This window comes from Ochotona princeps, chromosome 7 (genome assembly GCF_030435755.1).
Source record: "Ochotona princeps isolate mOchPri1 chromosome 7, mOchPri1.hap1, whole genome shotgun sequence".
Lineage (NCBI taxonomy): Eukaryota > Metazoa > Chordata > Mammalia > Lagomorpha > Ochotonidae > Ochotona > Ochotona princeps.
The window spans coordinates 31,337,536-31,355,948 of NC_080838.1; the positions used below are offsets into that span (position 1 = coordinate 31,337,536).

Here is an 18,413-nt window from a genome sequence, read left to right on the forward strand (position 1 = left end):
GGAAAAGGGCTGCTTTCTCCACGTATCTTAGGTTATTTCATGGAGTCCCATGGTGTTAAATGTCACTGAGATGCTTTCTCTGTTTCCAAGTCTGACCTTTCCACTGGGTTGAAATCTTTGGTCCAGCTGCCTACTTATTGCCATTAAATCCTTTGCTGGGAAACTGTTCCGTCTCAGTCATTTTCAAGTCTTTAAAGTAGCATTCACACACCTGTTTGTTTTCATCCAGCATGGACCAAAGTGATTGTTTCTTAAGACTTTCAAAATACTTTGTTTTTTGCTGAATTTAAAAATTTATTATAGAAATATTTATATTAAATATTTGATTAGATAATATCTGACTGCTTATTCATTCATGAATGGTCTTTGCATGACTGTTGCATGTCGAGTCTACAACTTAGTGGTGATGGGGTGTTGACAGATTCTTCGATTTCTGTTTGTTTTGGATGATCATTATTTCACTTTGATTTATAAATGAGAGCTTTGCTGTATAGAGTATTCTGAATTTTTTTTTTTTTTAATTTGGGCTGTGTCTCTCCATTCTCTCCTAGTCTGGTCTGACAAAATAAAAAAAAATCAGCTGTCTACCTAATTGGAAATTGTTGGAAGGTAAATTGATGTTTCTCTTGAAGAAGTTTAAGAATTAAAGTTTTAAGAATTTTTGCCTCCAGTGCTGCTTAAACTTCTTCTGTAGCTTCCTTTAGGTTTGAATCTCAATTTCATTTACATTTTCAGTAACATTTCCAAAATCCCCCTTCAAAGGTTTCTCTTACCTCGCCCTTGTCATTTCACTTTGTTATGCTTATCCCAACCTAAAATTATTTGCACCACTTTTGCTTTGTAAACAACCTTCACTTTCTGAAAGCTGCAAAATGATTTACGGAAAACTGTAAAACACCAGAAACCAAGAACAAAGTTATCCACAATCACCAGCAGTTGAGTTCAACATGTCCTTCTGGGTTCCCTATGTGCCTCGCAGCATCTGCTTTTACACAACTGAGATCGTGTGGAGTGTATATTGAATAGTGCTTTTTTATACTTCATGATTATTTACCACTTCAAAATCCCAAAGCTGTATGAATATTCTAATAACCTAGAATACACTACACCAATTCACTCTGTTAGGAAAAATGTAATTCTGATTTTCTTGGAGACAAAAATTGTGTAAAAGACAGAAACAACTTTATTCCCTTATTGCCTGATTTAAAGTAATACAGACAGCAACAGTATACACTGACTGTAGTGTATTTAAGAGAATTCATTATATTGCTATAGAAATATTAGCAAGAAGACATGTTTACATTCACTTAATATAATACAGAGACTAGAAATGCATTTCCATCAATGGCTATTGTCAAAATGTAAATGTGGCACATCTGTGTACACTTCTGCCTTTACACCCCCTTCTGCCCCTGAGCTGTCAGCCCATTGAGGAAGTCCTGATACACACCGCTCAGAGGTGGGTTAACAATTCCAGGGCCAACTTGCATTTTTTCAATCAATTACAACAAAAAGATGCAACAAATGGGCTAATTCACCAGCTCTACGTTCTGTTATGTACGGCAACTTTAGCACATCTATAGAGTGTACAGGTTGTAAAGAATGAAGTCTGGGGGCTGGTACAAAGATGAAGCAGGCTAGTCCTAGGCTTGTGACACCCGCATCCCAGTTAGGCACTTGTCTATGTCCTAGTTGTTTCACTTCTGATCCAGGGACGTATTGATGGGTTGGGAAAGCAGTGAAGGGAGACTTAAGTACTTGGGCCTCTGCACCCGTGTGGAAGACCTGAAGATGCTTCTGGCTCCTGACTTTGGATTGGCTCAGCTCCAGCCATTGCGGCCATTTGAAGAATGAAACAGCAGGTAGAAGACTTTTTTCTCTGCGTTTCCTTTTCTCTCTGTAAAATCTACCTTTCACATAAAATTAATCTTTAGAATAAAATGAATTAAAAAAATTTTGTGATATGGTTCCGTAGGCACAGGGATTTCCCCCCCTCCACTGTTTTCCCCATTAGTGTTGCAGTAGTATAATCCCTCAGCAACAGTCACAAGTCCAACATTCTGCTATGAAATATATCATGGCATTATAGATAATGGTAGAGAGTCTAGTTTCCTATTGTCAAGATATATTTAATAATTTCATTGCGAGTCTTCCTTTTATTCAGGAGTACAGATGCATCTTGCAGTATATTTTCACTTCCCAGTATGCTAGTCTCTATCATATATATAATATATAATGTATAGTATATTTATATATATTTATATTTATATTATAGATAATAGATTTAGATTATTTAATATATTACACTATATACTGTATAATATTTCTCTGGCTTAATTTTTATTCTTCAGGATAGTTTTGACTGTTTGTATTCTCTTGTGTTTCCAGATGAACTTTTGTATCATCTGTTCTATTTCTGAGAAGAATGTTGTTGGTGTTTTGATTGGGGATCACACTGAATCTGCATGTTTTTCTTCCGGTAACATGAACATTGTGATAATGTAGATCTATTGATCTTGGAACATGGTACATAGTATCTTTTATTTCTTTTTTAAATGAATTGTAATTTTCATCATAGTGGTCTCCCATGTCTGGTTAAGCTTATTTCAGTGTTCTTAAGATTCTTCTCCACTATTTCAAAGGGAATTGTACTTGCAAGTTCTTTCTCAGCCATCAAGTCATTTGTGTATATGAGCACCATTGATTTGTGTTCATTAATTTTGTATCCTACTACCCTGCCAAAATCTCTTATGAGTTCTAGTAGTCTCTTGATTGAGTTTTTTGTTTCGCCTCTGTATAGAATCATGTTGCCTGCAAGCAAGGATATTTTTAATTTCTTGTTTACAACTTTAATTCCTTTAATTTATTTTTCTTGCCTAATAGCTCTAGTGAGGACTTCCAGTAATATGTTGAATAGCAGTGGTGAAACTGGACATCCTTTGTGGAAGATCGCCACTGGATCTCTACCTGCCTAGCCCATATGGGAGGCCATAGGCACATGGCACACTGTGCCCTTGACGAACAGACCCTAACATGGCCTGTTCACTGGGCATGCTACAGGAGTGATGGGTTGTACCTTACTCTGCTGGGATTTCCTTTGTAAACAATACTAGGAAGTCAAATGTTATATTCATCCAGCTTTAATGAGCCTGCCCTGAGATAAAATTTCCTGTGCTTACTGACCTTTAACTTCATTGGAGGGTCCAAAAGAGATAAACGTATTGTTAGCCAGTCACAGTGTTGTACTGTCAGGACTGTCTTTCTGCCTGCCCCTACTGTTATAATGAGCTACCGATTTGTCTCCAGTGTTCCTGCTGCAGAAGAACGCTGTCGCCTCACCCCTTAGTGACTTCAGAGCCTGCTGGACAGAAAACCCCCAAGAATCCTTGTCTGTTTCACGATCTTAGTGGAAAAGCTTTCAGTGTTTCACCATTCAGTATGATGCTGACATTGAGTATTTTGTATATTCCTGTGAATGTGTTGCAGATTGTTCCTTCTATGCTTATTGAAATGTCAATGAAGTAGTCACAGGATGTGGTTAAGAACTTGCATTTTTTTAACATATTGAGTACTCGATACCATGTGAATTAATTCCATAATGTTGTAAAATGTTGTTGATGTTGTGTTGGGGCTTTTAATGGACAGCAGGTTTTAAAGCTGTGCTGGCATATTTCAAGAGCCACACCATCCATCAAGTCTCACTCTCACAGCGGATTTTACAATATAGTTTATTGACAGAAATTACAGTGGTAAATTTTGTTAACATAATTAACTTGATTCAATTTTGGGAAAAGCTCCATCTGCTTAGGTAAGTTCTTTTATTTTTTATACAAACAAAATTACCTAGATCTATTCACCTTCTTCCCACCGTTCCCTGCCCTTTCCTGTGTGCCCATCCATACTCAACTTTGGGAGGGTTACTCTGGCCTCATTGGCCTGGTCAGGCAAGAGAGCGTACAGCTGTAGCAGTAAACCTCCTCTGGGACCTGCAGCTCCAGCCAGACCAGGCCCTCTTTCAGCAGGTACTCCTGCAAGGGCATGCTTGCTGGGTCTCCCATTTAACACCACCATGATTTCACTGACAGTCATGACAGCAAGTTCCTTCCACAGCTGCACTAGGGTGGTATTCACACTGAGTTCAGCTGGACAAGAGCCGTACTGAGTGCCTCGAGCTTCTTGATAGCCCTGAGGAGGTTGTATTGGCTGGCATCCTGCATGAACTGACCTGTTTTCACACCTGTTGGCATGGTTCTTCCAAACCTTCATTGATAATCTTGACGTTCAGCTCTTAAAAGAAGATCTGCTACATCCAGCATCTTAGCCAAAAAGCCATTTCCAGAGGCCAGAGAAGCTATCCCAATGGTTTCACATGGGTCCCAGAAACTGCATCAGGAACTCAGGAGTCTTCCAGACCTCCTGCTCCTGTTTGCTGGCAAATTTCTTCAAGTTGGTCTTGAACACATCTAACTGCTTTGTGGTCTGAGCCAGCCTGATGCTCTGCCAAGACCATTTCTCATACCTTGTGCTTGGCCTTGGCTAGCTTCTTGGCAGTGGCATTGGCTCCCACCCTGCTGCAGTGTATCACTGAGTTGTGTTCTCAAGCCCCCTGCTGTCCAGTATTCAATCTCCTGGTCTGGGATTCTTCTCCTGGGTTACACATGGGATAGATTCTTTTAACTTCCTTCTCAATAGGGAGAATGTTTGCCTTTGCCTGTCATAATTTCACATAAGTCTATCGAAATTTAGCAGAATATTTGCACCTAATTAGCCCTTCAATAGCTGTTATCCAATTGGGAATTACAAACAGCTGCTGATAGGAGTTGTCCAAACACAGAAGTTTAAAGAAGGTGAGCTGTTTCCCTCCCACACAGTACGATGGTTGGGGTGGGTCGTGATTGAGATCTCAGCCAGCCAGACTCCTGTCTTGTTCCTCCATCTATAATCTCAGTCATTCTAAGATGTGCAAGCAGCTCTAGCTTAGCTGGTATGTCTGCCTTCTAGAGAAATGCAGGGGGAAATACAATGGCTTTGCTTTTCAGACATCTCATTTCCATTTAAGCAGCTTTCCTAGAAGTGTTTGTCTACCTCAGGCTTAATCAGCAGGGGTATCTAGGAGATACGGCCCAGTGATTAATTTTTAGCTGAGCTCATTGCTGCTGTTACAAACATTTTCAGACCTTTCTATAAGATTTGGATTCTCAAATTATTACCATTGTGTGTGTGTGAAAAGATATGCCTTTGTAAGTTTTTCTTCTGGAATATTTTCATGAGAGGAAATTATTTCTACAATCTTGTTAAGAGGTATGAAACAGTCTGTAAATGAATACAGTCTCCCACCTCCTTTTTTTTTCTGTCGCTCTCACTCTCAAAATAGAGGGGATTCTACTTTCGAAATGGGAAAATAGCTATTGGGCAGTCAGGAGCCTTTTCCATATAGCCTAGATAGCAATAGGATCCCAAGAACCTAAGATATTTCAGGCTTTGTGTAGCTATAATGAAAGAAAACATTATTCACCTTACTAAATTCTAATTGACTTTCTCATAATCAGTTTCTATATTTTGTACTATAATGCACAGTGTCATAAAGCCATTTTTTTCCCTTTGAAATCATATGTAGGCCACTTAGTTGCTTTTTTTTTCTTGGTAAAGACTTGCTTATTTTATAGGAAAGTCAGATATACAGAGAGGAAGATCTTCCATCCATTGATTTACTCCCCAAACGGACGCAATGGCCAGAGCTCAGTCAATTTGAAGCCAGGAGCCAGGAGCCTCTTACAGGTCTCCCACGTGAGAGCAGGGTCCCAAGGCCTTGGGTCATTCCTTGACTGCTTTCCCAGGCCACAAACAGGGAGCTGGGTGAGAAGCATGGCTGCCGGGATTAGAACCTGTGCCCACATGGGATCCTGGTGCGTGCGAGGAGTTTAGCTGCTAGGCTACCGTGCTGGGCCCCACTTAGTTGCTTTTGCTTGCTCTTTATTTATTCCTAAACCTATCTTGAATTTTTTAGGTGAATCAGCTAAAGGCAGGTTTCTGGGGTTCTCATAGTACTAGTGCGATGTGTCTAAAAGTTAGGTCAATCAGAGATCGAGTCAGTATAAAAATAAAACTGGACTTGAAGTACAGAACCTCTTGACTTTTAAATTCCATTGAGGCTTAGGAAGCAGAAAGATTTTCTTTTAAGCTTTGTTAAAATCTAATTAAGGTTTTTCTGGGCCCGGCACAGTGGTCTAGCAGCTAAAGTCCTCACCTTGAACGCCCTGGGATCCCATATGGGCGCCGGTTCTAATCCTGGCAGCTCCACTTCCCATCCAGCTCCCTGCTTGTGGCCTGGGAAAGCAGTTGAGGACGGCCCAAAGCTTTGGGACCCCGCACCCATGTGGGAGACCCGGAAGAGGTTCCTGGTTCCCGGCTTTGGATTGGCACGCACCAGCCGTTGCACTCACTTGGGAGTGAATCATTGGACAGAAGATCTTCCTCTCTGTCTCTCCTCCTCTCTGTATATCTGAATTTGTAATAAAAATAAATAAATCTTTAAAAAAATCTAATTAAGGTTTTTTTCCCCCTTAAGTCTTGCTTTCCTTTTTGGGACAGGGAGGCGCAGGAGAAGGCAGAGCAGATTTACGGAGAGAAAGAGAGACAGAGAAAGATCTTCCATTCAGTGGTTCACTCCCAAAATGGCCACAATGGCTGGAGCTGAGTCAATCTGAAGCCAGGAACCAACTAGCTTCTTCTGGGTCTCCAACACAGGTGCAGGGTCCAAGTCTTTGGTCCATTCTCTATTGCTTTCCCAGGCCATAAGCAGGGAGTTAGCTGGTTAAGAAGTGGAGCAGTTGGAACATGAATTGGTACTCATATGAAGATCCCGGTGTTAACAAGGCGAGGATTTAGACACTGAGCCATTATACCAGGCCAATATGTTTTGAATTTTGAGAAATGTTTTATTTTTATGTAGAGGCAAGCAAGACAGGTAGGCTTTCATCTTTTTGTTTATTCTCCAAATGTCCACATTAGCCTCAGCTGGACCAGGCTGAAGCCAAGAGTTGGGGACTCAATCTGGCTCTCCCACATGGGTAGCGGGATCACTATTCTTTGCTCTATAACCTGCTGCCTCCCATGATGTATTAGTAAGAAGCTGGAATTTGAAGTGAAGCTGATACTGAAACACAGGCACTCCAATATATGCTGTGGGCATCCCACATGGCATATTAACCACCACACCAAATACCTGTTTCATATATTTTAAATTGGTGTTAAATGATTCTTTCCCAGTCCATCACTAGGTTGGTGACCTAAGAGTACCTACAGTGGCAATTTTGGGACTGTTTTGTTATTTTTAAGGTAGCTATCCCAGGTAACCTTGGACAGTTATTTTTATGAATTGTTGTCAATCTTTTCTTCAGGTGGAATCAAGAAGGTTCAAAGTAAAAATATACTGACTTTCTGTAGGTTTCCCATGTTCCTCTTTGGAGGCCCTACGTCTCTTTTCTGCTACATTTAGATGATTCTGGTCAACAGGCTAGAACAGTGGCAAGATCTTTGTAGAACTGCTTCGTCTTAGTCTTCCTTTCCTGAGTTTTACTGGCTTTTAATCCTTGGGAGACTTCTTCCACTGTTGATTCTGCAGGTTCATCCTGAACTTCCACTGCCTCAGGCTTGTTCTAACTAGGCCTCCACTTTCTGAATAACTATTCATGGATAATTAGTTTGCACTGTAGGTCTCTTTGAAGGTCGATAGGAACTATGGATTTGCTTCAGTACCTGCTTTCTAGATAGCACAGTGAGTCTTAATCAGGACTGTTCCTTCGCAACCTGGCCCCACTTGGCAATGTCTGGAAATAGTTTTGATTTGTCATTACTAGAGAGGGTGTATGCTGCTGCTATCTCATGGCTACAGGTCAAGGAGAATGTTGCTAAATTTCCTGTCATGCATAGGTCAGTCCTCCATAATATGTAATTATATAGCCTAAAACATTGATACTGAAGTTGTTGAGGGACCTTGACATAACAAATGATTTACTGATAGATCAGGAGCTGTCCAAGTTTCAGCTCCCACTGCTTCAGCAGTAGATGGCTCAGGGGGGAATATTCCTACTGCCCATTGCTGCAACAGCAGAATCACAGAGGTGAACGTCCCTGCAGCTGTCCAGTCTCCAGAAGAGGTAAAAAGTTGTTGCCGGAGTTGATACGTGGCAAACACAAATCCATTTGCTTCAATATTGAAAGACTGTTTGGTGGGAGAACAATGGACCAAGAAGTGTTTTACCTTTTTGGGAAAAACAGAGTCAAAGAGATACAGAGAGAGGGCTAGGAAGGGGAAGAGGGAGGGGGAATGAGAACACTCTGATCTGTTAGTTCACTCCCTAAATGCTGGGTCTGGGCTGGGGCTTGAAGCGAGCAGCAGGGAACTCAAGGTTTCCCATTGCCTTCGGGATACACATCAGATGGAAACTGGGATCAGAAACTGGAGTCAAGGCCCAAGCTCATGCACTCCAGTGCAGGATGAGGGTGTCCTAACTGGCATTGGATTTTTTAAAAAGTAAGATTGATTTTAGTGTGTTCCATATGTAGCAAAATCACTGGTTTTTTTTGTTTGTTTGTTTTACAAATGTGTGGCAGTCACATGTGAGCTCAATGCAATGAGGTTATAGATACTTCTATCACTACAAAATGTTCACTTGGGCCTCATTTGTAATCAGTTTCTTTCATATGACTTTGAATTTCATCTATTCTCATAAAAATTGTAGGGGTTATTCTTAGTTCTTAGATGAGGAAAAAATATGCCTTGGGAAATTTAGCGATGCTTGTTCCCAGGGTCACACTAAATGGTTAGTAGAGTTGGGATCTAAATTTCTGGCTCCATCTTCATTATCCATTTTCACTAAAGATCAGAATGTTAAGGGTGAAATCATAGTTGTGTACCTATACTCATACTATATATGTATACATATATATATATACACATATATATGCACATATATACACACACAGTGTTTTTATAACTTATCTATGGAGAATATTGATCTGGATGCTAGATTAGGACTATGTCATCAGATGGGGTTGAAGGACTGTTCCAAAAATAAGGATTGCTTGCGTTAAGATTCAAATATTTAATTAAAATTCCCCTCTTCCTCACTCCCCTACCACTTAGGGTATGTGGGTTGGGCCATGAGGATACTTCCAAAAGCTTGTGGAAAACTGGGAGCTTTTGATTGACTGGGATGATACTCTGTTGGCTCTGTCTTCAGACCAGAAAGGGTATACCTAAGAAACCGTTGAACTTGACTGGACAATAAGATGTTGGACTCTATGTTTGGTATACGCTTGCAATGGGGGAATCTCAACTGAACTTGAACTGTGGTTATGCAACAAGGTGGAGGAATCCACCATGGTGGGAGGGTTTTGGGAGGGGTGGGGAGAACCCAAGTACCTATGAAACTGTGTCACAAAATACAATGTAATTAATGAATTAAAAATAATAAATAATTTAAAAAAAAAGATACACTTATTTTGGTGCCACAAGTTTTGGAATCCAATCATAGATCTTTTTTCCCCAATAATGTTCTTATTACACAAACTTTTTGAAGCCCCTCATATTTAATTAATTTATTTTCTTTTTATAAAAATATTTATTTTTATTTTTATTATAAAATCAGATATACAGAGAGGAGGAGAGACAGAGAGAAAATCTTCCGTTACTTCCCAAGCAGCTGCAATGTTTGGAGCTGAGCCAATCCAAAGCCAGGAGGCAGAAGCCTCATCCAAGTCTCCCACGCAAGTGCAGGGTTCCAAGGCTTTGGACCGTTCTCTGCTGCCTTCCCAGCTACAAGCAGGGAGCTGGATGGGAAGTGGGGTCCCTGAACCGGCGTCCATATGGGATCCTGGGAGTGCAAGGCGAGGACTTTAGCTGCTAGGCTACCATGCCGTGCCCAGCCCCCTCACATTTTAGATGGGGTAACAAGTTGGGACTATTTCACTCCTTGGTAATAAGTACTTTCCCCTCTACTTGACAACAGTTGCTCTCAAGCCTTGAAAGATTCACAGGGTCAGGCCCGTCTTGTTATTAGCCCTGCTGATTTGAGTGTCAGCTTTGGGAACTACCTCTAGAGATGGATTGATTTTACTCAATCCTATTATCCCTTGGGTTGTTAAGCTTTTTAAAATTACAGATACCGGTGAAAGTTTATTTTACTTCATGCATTTTTTATTCATATAAAAGAGAAGATCTTATGTGTGCTGTTAAGTATAGCTCCGAGAAGACAATCGTACTTCCCTTGTTCCCCTGCTTTCTCCCAGTAACCCCCTCTCTCTTTCTTCTCTAACAGAATTTGTGCAGATCTAATATTAATTTACTGTGTATTCAGGGAAGTTTTAATGTTTCCTTCTGGATTTTCTATATGCTAAAGACATCGAGTCAAAAATAAGTAGTGAATCAGAAAGTGCAAGACCTCATTTCCATCATTCAAATATATCTTAAGACATGTTCCCTTGTGTTATGCTGCAGAGTTTAATAAGTACAGTGAGACTGAACTTGCTGAATAATGGTTTGTGTTTTAGGACCTGACCAGGCTGTCCTGGACCAATCTTCCTTCTTTTGTGGGTAATTTGCTAAGACACACATTCTCTGTTCTGCTGCTGAGATCTTCCATTATTCCTCTTTGAGGTTGGGTGTGGGGTGTCTTTGATGGTTGCCAGTCGTTGATGTTTGGGATGCTCTAGTCTGTAGTTTGGAGGGAACTTTATTCATTTCCCTTGAGTTATCTCTTTGGAACCACCATGTACGAAAAAGGCATGACCAACTGTTCAAGTGCAGGGATGCTTTTTAAAATGTCCTACTTTTCAGAAGATGCATGAAAGCAAATCATTTATTCCTTCAGAACTAGCATAATGTGATGTTGGTGGACAAGCTTGTATTCAGCCCTGACCCGCTGCCCCAGCCTTAGCCTTGCCAAGAGCAACACACTAACAGTGATAGTGTTGGGTCTGTTCCGTTCTCTGCCTGGGTTATTCTAATATACAGACATGCAAATGTGAACTCTCTGCAGTGATGCTGTTTACGGATTCTTTGTGAGTATGTGACCGGAATTTTTTCTTGAAAACCGAGTGTCCAAGTTCTTGCTTAGCTGCTGAAGGTCCATTTCTGTCACTTGGACTCTGGAATAAGGTGTGTGTGTTTTTTTGTTAACATTAGATCATGATCTAATGTGGCTCAGCATTTGCTAGATCTTTCTATATTGTTTTTTTTTCCATGAAAAACTACGTAACACTGATGATTTAGTAACATTTTTTGCAAGAGATGAGAAGTAATTATGAGGTATTCATAAACTCATCGATTGCGCAGTAGTTATGGATCCTTGAAATTACTTTATAGTTACTAATTAAGCATTATCATTTGTTGGACAAGAATAATATTCAGGTTATTACACAAAAGTAGAAGATATTGCTGGTTATTCTACCTATAAATGATAATCTAGGCATTATTGTATTCATTTTACAATTTGGTGATTAAGTCCCTTTAATCTTGTTTAGCAAAGTTAGTTTATTGGAATTTCAGTTATACAAAGAGGAGCAAAGAGAAAGATCTTCCATCTGATGATTCACTCTCTAGTGGCTATGATGACCAGAACTGAGCCAATCTGAAGCCAGGAACCAGGAACTTCTTCCAAATCTCCCATGCAGGTGTAGGGTCCCCAGGCTTTGGGTCTTCCTCTATTGATTTCCCAGACCACAAGCAAGAAGCTGGATGGAAAGTGGAGTAGCCGGGATGATTAGAACTGGTGTCCATATGGAATACCGGGGGATACAAGAGTAGAACTTTAGCCACTAGGCTACCACGCTGGGCCCAAAGCTAGCCAGTTTTACAACGTCCCCAAATATTGCTGTTTATGGAAATTGTAACACTTAAAAATGAGTGGTAGATTATCTCAGAATTCTAATGGATTTTTCAGAGAGTATAGAGCTGTTTAATTGATTTTGTGACTTTTTGCTATTTTTTTCACCTTTTTTTATTTGGACTATTTCCCAACTCCTCTGATTTTATTCCTTCTTTATACCCTACAAATTCTTACAATATCCATTTTCTCCTTGAAAGGAAATGAATAATTTTTTTCTGAAAAGATATATAATACAATCCTGTGAAAAAGGAATTAATTCATAGGTATAAATAAACCTTGAAAAAATAGAAAGAGCATATGAATACTATTCATAATGCTGGGAGTTGAATGCAAATTCTGTTTTTATTGTGCATATAAAAATTTCAGTATTATACTATAGAAATGAATGAAAACAAACTTTAAACTCCACACTTTAATGTTAGTTTAAAAATTTAACTTAAAACATCTAAATGTTAACACAGTGTGCAAATATCTGTTAAGATGATTGATGCCAAATGGTGGCTGAATATTAGGCTTAGATTTAAATGAAAACGTAACTTTCTCCCTTGGAAAGGAGATAAATTTGAGACATTAAAAAAATATTCCATGCCTTAGAGACTTGGCCAGGGCTTCCTCATATATATGGGTTGATGTGATGGTTAATTTTATTTATTTAAAAGGATGAGTTACACAGAGAGAGAGAAAGATAGAGATCTCCCATCCTTTGGTTCATTCCCCAGATGAGTGCAACAACCATAACTGGGCCAGGCCAAAGGCAAGAGATTCATCCAGGTGTCCCTTGTAAGTGCAAGGGGTGAGGTGTTTGAGTTATTTTCTGCTGTGATCCCTGGTGTATTAGTAGGGAGCTGGAGCAGAAGTAGAGCAGCTGGAACCTGAACTGGTAACCATATGGGATGCTGGTGTTGCTGATGGTAGCTTAGCATGTTACATTGTAATTCCAACCCCTGTGATGTCAACATGTCAACTTGGTGAGGTGTTTGAGTTATTTTCTGCTGTGATCCCTGGTGTATTAGTAGGGAGCTGGATCAGAAGTAGAGCAGCTGGAACCTGAACTGGTAACCATATGGGATGCTGGTGTTGCTGATGGTAGCTTAGCATGTTACATTGTAATTCCAACCCCTGTGATGTCAACTTGGCTCGGCTGTGATGCTAATTGTTTGGCCTAATTACAGTTGAGATATTATTGCAAAAGAATTCGTTAAAAATAATGATTACAGTTTAAATCAGTAGTCTTTGCTGAACACAGATTATCCTTTAGGCCTCATCTAATCAAGTTGAAGGCCCAAATAGAGCAGATTGAGGTTTCTCAGAGTAGAGGGCATTCACATTGAAATACAGAAACTGCATGAATTCTCATTCTGCTTATAAAGAATATAGATCCAAGTAACCTCAACTCTTATCTAAATCTTTAAGCTGCTGGCCTGTCCATCAGACTTCAGACTTATCAGCTCTCAAATTGCATATGCCAGTTTTTTCCTTTATCTATCTCTCTATTTATGTACTTCAAAGTGACTATGGAAAATATAATTAAATGACTAATTTGTTTTGATGCAATTCATTTGAAATGCATGGATAGTTTTCTTTATCATTGTGCTTTTCACGAAGTTTTGAACACATCCTTGGTTATACCTTATGATGTATTTTTCCAGGGACTCCTAACTGAAACAGTGACATGGGAAATGGGAAGTGGTAATCCTTAAAGTCTTTGGAAACTGACTCTGGGCCTTTTTTATTATTATTATCTTCAAATACAAATCTTGATTGCCTTGTTACTGTGTTTAGGAGAAACTCATTGGTTATACCCATCATCAACCTCTCACTGGACTGAGTGACCACCTGTGGCTTTGATACTGCAGTGTTGGAAGCTTTTAGAAGAATTTTCTTGCACTTTATATTTTGTCCTGATGCCATGTATCACAGTCATTTCAGGTTAGTATGACAGAATGACACAGACTGAGGAGTTAACACAGCAGAAATGTCTTCTTCTTGTTGCTGGCACTTGGGCGTTCCAAGATCAAGCAGCCAGTGGATCTGATATATGGTAAGGGTCTTATGGTAAGGTTTACAGGTGTCTAGCTTGTTGTTTCCCTTGTGGCAGACAGCAAACACTACGAAATGCGTTTTCTTAAGTGTTCTGATAAGGGCACTCATCAGTTATAAGGGCTCAAACCTCAAAAGCTAATCAGCCTTAAATGCCTTGTATCTGAATGCATTTACATTGGGGAGTTAGGATTTGTACATACGAATCTGGGGAGACACAAACATTCAGTCTGTTGCACCATAGCACTTGGTTCTCCTTAGTTACAGCAAACAAGGTTCTATGGTGTAGCTAGGCAAACGTAAGTGTCTGAGGGAGAAAGGGGGTTAGATTTAATAGCAGCTTTGCATATGGACATGCTCTTTTTTTGTGCTTTTTTTTCTAATTCTATGATAGGAGGTCACCTTCTGCATGCTATTTGGTAAGTTGTTTGCTTTTTCCTAAGCTGTCTGAGTTTCGATGCATTGTTATTTTGTGCTGTTTTAATATGGCACACTATGGCAATGAACTATTCCTTGGCTTCCTTGGTTATCCTGCAAGCTTCCTGGAGACAGGAGCAATGACTTTTTTATCTTTGAATTTCTAATGTGTCACACAGATCTCACAAATTGAAATGTTCAATACAAGTCGGAATGAATATTTATCAGTAAAGTTGAACACTTCACACCATGTTGATTGGAAATAAATAATCTGAAGTGTATGAATGCCATTATTCACTTGAAGTCTTCTTATTTCTCAATGTCTGTTTAGGGAAACCCAATTCAAGAAGTTGAAAGGAAGAGCAAAGGAGTTCACAAGGAGTCTGATTTATTTCCTTTTATATTGAGCAGTCTGCAGATGCCCCCCTCTATTTTATTTCCATCTTTTTTTTTAAGGTGGGTTCTTTTTTTTAATTATTTATTATTTTTAATTTATTAATTACATTGTATTTTGTGACACAGTTTCATAGGTACTTGGGTTCTCCCCACCCCTTCCCAAACCCTCCCACCATGGTGGATTCCTCCACCTTGTTGCATAACCACAGTTAAAGTTCAGTTGAGATTCCCCCATTGCAAACGTATACCAAACATAGAATCCAGCATCTTATTGTCCAGTCAAGTTCAACGGCTTCTTAGGTATATCCTTTCTGGTCTGAAGACAGAGCCAACAGAGTATCATCCCAGTCAATTAAAAGCTCCAACATACCATTAGTAAAAATTTACATCATTATGGAATTAATTGACATAGTAATGAGTAACCAATATGTTAAAAGTAAATGCGAGTTCTTAACCACCTTCTGTGACCACCTCATTGATATTTCAATTTTAGTTTATACACAACATATAACATACATAACATAACATGTTATACATAACATCATATCATCTTAAATTAAGGCAAATATGTGGTATTTAACCTTTTGGGATTGGCTCATTTCCCTTAGCATTATGGTTTCCAGTTTGGCCCATTTGGCCACAAAGAACTGCATTTTGTTTTTTTTAATAGCTGAGTAGTATTCCATGGAGTAGATGAACCATAGCTTTCCTATCCAATCATCTGCTGATGGGCATTTTGGTTGCTTCCATGTTTTTGCAATTACTGATTGTGCTGCTATGAACATAAGAGTGCATGTTGGTTTCTCATAAAACAAGTGTTCTGGATATATTCCTAGGAGTGCTATTGCTGGATCATACGGTATGTTGATTTTGAGTTGTTTGAATGTTCTCCATACTGATTTCCATAGAGGCTGTACCAGCCTGCAGCCCCACCAGCAGTGGAGTAGGGTTCCCTTTTCCCCCGCAACCTCACCAACAAGTGCTGTTGGTGCTTTTATTCATGTGGGCCAGTCTTACTGGCGTTAGGTGGTACCTCATTGATGTTTTAATTTGGATTTCCCTTATTGCCAGGGAACTAAATGAACTAGAGAATTTAACCTTGTTCTGGAAGCCCAACTTCAATTTGATGATGCTTAGTACATATAAGTTGACTTCAAAGTGCCATTCAAATATCACTCTTTACGTTGTGTTTCCTTTGTTGTAAAACTCAGTAGATGCAACACAAATTAATTTTGTGTTACACATAGTTTTTTATCTGTAGCGATCCCAGGGAGACATACATAATATAAACTTGATTTCAGATAATAATTAATGGGCAAATTGCTATAATAGTTATCTTGTTGGAGAGATGAGAATTTGAAAAGAAAGAACTAATTTGGAACAAAACCGTTTCTTCAAATAATTTTTTTTGTAGTTAAGTGAGTGGAGCTGGTGGATGGGCAACAGTCAGACACACAACTAAGAATCTGAACCAATCATAGTCAAATTTCACATTGGGCCTCTCATAGTTTCTTAAATATCCGCTCTCCAGTCATAGAGGCAGACAGTATTGTAGAGTCTGGAGGAAAGTTGTTGATTGTTAGCGGCAAATAATATATGAAAAATAAACCAGGAGGTGGGATTTAAGCTAGTCAAGATAATCGGGAACACAGGAAAATGAATAGGAAACTAAGTAGAGAAAGAAAACATTTAATAGTCTGCATTATATCCACAGTGTTACAATAGCAAATGTCATACTTATAGCACGTACACAGCTGTAAGCCAGCAGGACAGGCTGTTCACTAGGAGCTACTGATCTAATCAGAGCCCTTGGGAATGGCACTGGGTAGGCTTCAGATGATGACTGTGATGTCTTGACAGAATAAATAAGGATGTATTTCTCTTAGGCATTTTGGAATCCCCATGGAGACCTGGAAAGATCGCCATTCTTAAAAGTGTGACAAATTGAATACCAGCATGGATCCAAAACATGTTCTTACAGAAAACAGTCAACAAAATGAGGACGGGGAAAGGAAGAACAGAAGACTTGAGCTGTTAAGTAGCATGAAATAAATTGAAATTATAATCAGAATACTTCCAGTTAGATGTTTTTAACAACAGATTCTACTGATTTTTCAAGACAGATCAGTTTCCTTCCTTTTTTTTGTATAATTCTAGAAATAAAGAGGAGCTAAGTACTCACCCTTTTATGAGGTGGCTGAAATTATGACTCCAAACTCAGATAAAAGTAATGCAAGAAAATTATAGATCAGTTCACTTACAATTATAGTGGTAAAATTTGTGAATATCACTCACTGAATCCAATTCTGTACACCACGCAACACCATGAACAAGTGGTCCTTATTTCAGTAATACAAATATGATTTACCCCAGAAATCTTACCAATATAATTTACCATATAAATTATTGATCGTGAAAACTAATAATTATCTCAGTTACACATAGCACGCACTTCTGATATGGCACAACATGTATTTAGAATAACTATTAATATTAGGAAGTTATTATGGTAAAGGTGTGTATCAAGACCCTATAGCAAATATTATACTTTCAACATCATAGATAAAGCAAAATTATATGACCAGTTTTCATTTTCATATTCTAATATAGAGTGACAGGTTCTAGGTAATTCAACAAGGAAAAAATAAAAAAGTCTATATTTACAGAGATAAAACACTTTTAAAAACTTATTTATTTTTATTAGAAAGGCAGAAATTACAGAGGAGATAGAGAGAAAGACCTTTCATTTGGTGTTTCACTCCCCAAAGGGCTACAGTGGCTGAAGCTGAAGCTAATCTGAAGCCATGACCCAGGAGCTTCTTCCAAGTCTCCAACGTTTGTACAGGCTCCCAAGGCTTTGGATCATCCTTTGCTGCCTTCCTAGGTCATAACAAGGAACCTGGATGGAAAGTGGAGCAGTTGGAACATGAACAGGCACCAATATGGGATGCTGGCACTTGAAGGTGGAGGATTAGCCTGTTGAATTCTGATGTCAACCTTGATAAAACATCTTTCTTTTTTTGCAGATAATATGTAGGAAAAGTAACAGAGGGCCTGGCAGTGTGGTCTAGCAGCTAAAGTCCTCACCTTGAACACGCCAGGATCCCATATGGGTGCCGGTTCTTTTTTTTTTTTTTTTTTTTTTATTATAAACTATTTATTTGAGTAAGCAAACAAAAACTAATTTTTCTTGGCAAAACAAATGCAATTTTCAATTATTTACACTTAAGTATTCAGATAAAAACATCCTCCAAAGGTATGAAAGTATACCTATTGTTTTTTTTTTTTTTAATTATTTATTATTTAACTTCAGTAATTACATTGTATTATGTGACACAGTTACATAGATACTTGGGTTCTCCCCACCCCTCCCCAAACCCTCCCACCATGGTGGATTCCTCCACCTTGCTGCATAACCACAGCTCAAGTTCAGTTGAGATTTCCCCATTGCAAGCGTATACCAAACATAGAGTCCAACATCTTATTGTCCAGTCATGTTCAACGGCTTCTAATCCCTGCAGTTCCACTTCCCATCCAGCTCCCTGCTTGTGGCCTGAGAAGGCAGTCAAAGACAGCCCAAAGCTTTTGGACCCTGCACCTGCGTGAGAGACCTGGAAAGAAATTCCCGCTCCTGGCTTCTGATCGGCGCAGCACCAACCGTTGCAGTCA

At 39.2% G+C, this 18,413-nt stretch overlaps 1 pseudogene; it reads right to left on the reverse strand.

Annotated features, from left to right (window-relative positions):
- Positions 1-3,917: 3,917 nt before the first annotated feature.
- LOC118759013 (vacuolar-sorting protein SNF8-like) overlaps positions 3,918-18,413 on the reverse strand; it is a 39,241-nt pseudogene continuing 24,745 nt past the window's right edge.